This window comes from Petaurus breviceps, unplaced genomic scaffold, assembly GCF_028583685.1.
Source record: "Petaurus breviceps papuanus isolate PSGF00001 unplaced genomic scaffold, PetGlider_PUasm1.0 151, whole genome shotgun sequence".
Taxonomy (NCBI): Eukaryota; Metazoa; Chordata; class Mammalia; order Diprotodontia; family Petauridae; genus Petaurus; species Petaurus breviceps.
In genome coordinates this window covers 28,154,926-28,159,450 of record NW_027185712.1, presented here as the reverse complement: position 1 = coordinate 28,159,450, position 4,525 = coordinate 28,154,926, and the positions used below count along the sequence as shown (strand labels likewise).

Genomic DNA, 4,525 nt, shown 5'->3' with positions numbered 1-4,525 from the left:
TGGTTTTCAATAGTTCTGGATACTTTTTTTTTCCTTTTCTATAGATAAAATTTAATTTTTTGCCAATTAATGGGTTTACATAAAAATAAGTAGATCCTATTCTTATCCCCAAAAGAACTTGATATTCCTTTGTCTCATTTTATTCAAAATCTATGCTTTCAACAGTGCAATTGACCATCATGTCACAGGTTCTGTGTGCTAGGCACTGAGGATACAAAAAACAAAAACGAAACTGTTGGGGCCTATAGCCCCTCTTTGGGTCTCAGGCAGCCTCTCTGAGTTCAGATCTGATATAACAGGATACAGAGCAATCAGCAATATGTGCTGATCTCATCTTTGGTCAGGGCACCCTAACCTCTAGGAACTGCCAAGGCGCCCAGATTGTGTGCTGTCATGCAATTTACCCTGTTACCTTGAGATTAATCTCAGGGACTAAGGGTAAATGCACAGGAGTATGCAAGCTGTTCTGGACACAGCCTTCCTTTCTCTGATTACCCCCCCACCCCCACCCCTTCCCTCATGATCTGTCCATGAGCTCTGCAAGTGCACTTTGGGGATTTAAGCTAGCGGGGACTAGAGAGGATGGAAGGAGAGATGTAACAACACACCTGTCCTGCCAATAAAGCTGTGCCTCTTTCCATTTCCACTGACTTGACTTCTCCTTTATGTGAACACGCAGGACGTGCCCAGAATGTGCACTGAAGACCTGGGAAAGGTGAAACTCAGCTAGAAACCCAAGGATTGTTACAAATGGCACCCAAACAGGGACAAATAAAGTGTGTGTGGTTTTAAAGGAACCTTTTGACTGAGTCCCCCTGCTAGTGGGGAAGACAGAGGAGAAGCCCCGAGGGACCAGGGGAATTCTGGGGTTGACTTGGGATGAAAATGGGGAATCACCTCCCTATTATTGAGCCAGTGGAAATGGAACATGGCACAGCTTTATTGGCAGGACCTGCGTGTTGTTACATCTCTCCTTCCATTCTCTCTAGGCCCCTCATGCTTCAGCCCTTAAATCCCTAAAGTGCTTCACAATGCAAGTAGAAAGGAGATACAATTTAACCAGGGGAAGAGGGGTGAAAGCAATATAAACAGCCAATGCAAAGGACTTAACTCTTTAAATGAACCCTAAATTTGTCATGCCAAATTGTCCACCTTAATTTTGTCCAGGGAGGCCTCATTGATATGGGAAATCAATTTATCGAATTGCGCCAAATCCACCCCTATGGAGGTATTTCTAAAAATCCCTAACAAACGATTTTTAACTTTTTGCCAATGATAATTGACCTATTATATTTCACGGGTATAACACAAATAGGATGAAATCTATAATCACACTTCAACAAAACTCAGTTTCTGCAAGTTTGCTTTCACAAATTCTAGTTTCCTTTAAAGCATCTAATTTTTTCTGAAAGTCTCTACTTTAATTTATTACCTAAATACAAAGACACAGTGGTTGAGATTATCAATGATAGTAGACAAAATAATAGTACAAATCCCTATTAGATATACATAGAGCAGGAGTACGATGAATACAAACAATATTCCATACAGAAGAGTCATACTTAGACAGGTGTATCCATAAGTACATTGGAGAAGGAGAATAGAAGACACAGTTGCAATTAGTCCCATGAGTAAAAGTCCAGAAATAGCTTTTGTGCAGGTTCCTCCAAAACCCAAAACCAAAAGAGGGTGGTTCTACAAACAGTATGACATCATAACCACTAATACATTGTTTAAGAGTACAGTTAAAGCAGGGTATATTCCAATAAAATATAGTATGGACTTATATCATCTGTAAATGATTTACATTAGTAGAAGTAAGGAAGGCTTGAAGGGGTCAAATACATGTAGTCACAATTACAGTTATATATGAAACAAATGATGCAACAGGGGTAGGTGTCTCAAAATGTAAATCAGGATGGAACCAGTTTGGTTTATATAGAAAGCAGAGTGATCACAGCGAGAAACACAAATCCTTTGGTAACAGGCTTTAGTTCTTTGGGTGGATATAAAAAATGTTCAGTCTGCCCCCATGGGGGCACAGCTTTTTTGTGTAGTGGCTGCATTAGGAGACCTCTTCTTCTTTATTCCCACGTTCTGTCTCTGTGAATTCTTCTGCTGTTGAAGTTTTTCATCTTTCTGGGTGATTTGGAGTACACGCCCTGATATTTCTGTTCTGGCACCCTCACTGGTGATTCCCCAGCTTCTGGAAAATATATAAGCACAGCCTTGCCCCCACAGTAATAAATCCCATATTACCTTCATTTTGGGGAGTATGCACCTTTCACATTGTTTTACTGCCGGTGTATACTCATTTTTACCAATTTTTTTTAGCTAATGTATTTTGGGTGTATAAAGCAGTAGCCAATATAGCTAATTGCTCTCCCCCCTTTTTTTTGCTTTTTTGGAGGGCAGTTGGGGTTAAGTGACTTGCCTAAGGTCACACGACTAGTTTTTGTGTTAAATGTCTGAGGCCAGATTTGAACTCAGGTCCTCCTGACTCCAGGGCCGGTAATCTACTCACTGTGCCACCTAGCTGCCCCCCTGGCACCCAACATGGGGCTTGAACCCACGACCCTGAGTTTAAGAGTCTCATGCTCTACTGACTGAGCTAGCTGGCCCTGGATCCAGGAGGACGAATAAAGCTGTACCTCTTTCCATTTCCACTGGCTTGACTTCTCCTTTATGTGAACACGCAGGACTTAACCAGAATGTGCACTGAAGACCTGGGAAAGGTAAGACTCAGCTAGAAACCCGAGGATCATTACAGAAGCCATCCCAGCCATCCAAGAGCTTACATTCTATTTGAGGAAAATGGCATGTACAAAGATAACTAAATATAAAATATTGATAAAATAAATATGAAATCGATTTTCCCAGGAAGGTACAAATGCTGGAAAGCTAATGATGGACTTTGAAATATTTTGATGGAAGTTTGGGATTCCAAAGAGATGGAGATGAGGAGAAAGTCTATTTCACTTTCTAAAAAGAGGCTAGAGGCCCAGTACTTTCCATATCCCTACATGACCCACTTTGGGGCTGTAGTCATTGCATGATTCTTAACTGTTCTTTAAGGCCCATCTCAAATGTAACTTCCTCTAGGGAATCTTGCCTGTTCTTTCAGGCTAATAATGCTCTTTCTTCCATGGGACCTTATGTAGTTTACTTTCCTTTAATTACTTAAGCATACCTGAGCTTTATCTTATGTTACAACTATTTTTGTATACATCGTATCCTCCTACTAGATTGAAACCTCCCAGAGGGTGGGAACTACATATTTAACTGATATTTATATAATATTTTAAGGCTCATAAAATACTTTAAATATATTATCTCAATTGATCCACACAATAGGTATATGAGGTTGGCAATGCAATTATTAGTTACACATAGAGAAATTGAGGCATACAGAGTTCAAGTGACTTATAGCAGATCACCAGTAAATCTCAGACTCATCCTCTGACTCTTAGGTACAGTCATTTTTATACTCTTCTACAATGACACTTGTCTCTTTCAAAGCTTAGTACATATGAGTGCTCTGCATACACAAATCATTTAATAAGTATAGACTGGAAAGGGGGAAGATGGAAGATGGGAAGGGGTCATGACTTATTGAATTAAAGGATACTGAGTCTTTACTTGGAACTTTTGAGAGCATCTGCTTTTGGAGATTTTTGACTCAAATTCCTGGGAAGAAGAGAAACTTCCTGGGCAGCACAATCCAGGAATCCAGCCTTCAAGCCCAAGAAGGAGATTTCCTGTTTTACAAGCACAAAAGAGGCAACTGGTTATGTTGGATGGTTATGTGGATCATGCAAACTAATATAAGCCCTTAGGTTATGGCCTGAAATAAATTGATTTTAAACAAATATGAATTTTGATAAAGACTGATTATATAATCCATGTCACTAGTACTGAGAAGCAAGATAGCTTCTCAGTGGAAGAAGCAAGATAGCTTCTAGTGGAGAAGCCTTCTTAAAATGAGGAAGACCTTGGTTTAAGTCATTGAATCAGGCACTCACTAGTTCTGCAACCATGGACTAACTACTTTTGGGATGTCAGTTTTCTCACCAGAAAAATGAAAGTGATGCTAATGCTTTGTAGTATCTCCCTCATAGTGTTGTTATAAAGCTCAAATGGGATTTCATATATGTATATATGTGTATATATTTATGTGTATATATGAGCATGTGTATGTGTGTGTGTGCATGTGTGAAACTTTAAAAACTTTATTGGGCTCTATAAATCTCATTGTTATTTGTTTGCAGGCTGTTGATGCTTACTCCCTTCTGGTATCATTCACATGACTATTGCAACAATTATTACTATTTTGTTGCCTGATTAGACAGTCTACTGGTTGGCTGATTTTTTTAGAATCTATGTTCAAGAGTACACTAATGTATGGAGTTTGAGCTTTCCCTCTCCTTCTCACAGCATGATGACCAATTATAGGGAAGCAATGAAATTTAAAGAGAAGGGAATAACTATATTTGTAATTATTATGATTAATCAGATAGGTATTTAA

At 39.2% G+C, this 4,525-nt stretch overlaps 1 non-coding gene across 1 annotated transcript; it reads right to left on the bottom strand.

The window, feature by feature from the left end:
* Positions 1–2,545: 2,545 nt before the first annotated feature.
* On the bottom strand, positions 2,546–2,621 carry TRNAK-CUU (transfer RNA lysine (anticodon CUU)). The gene has a single exon. It is a non-coding gene; the product is annotated as a tRNA-Lys (tRNA).
* Between the last annotated feature and the right edge of the window lie 1,904 nt (positions 2,622–4,525).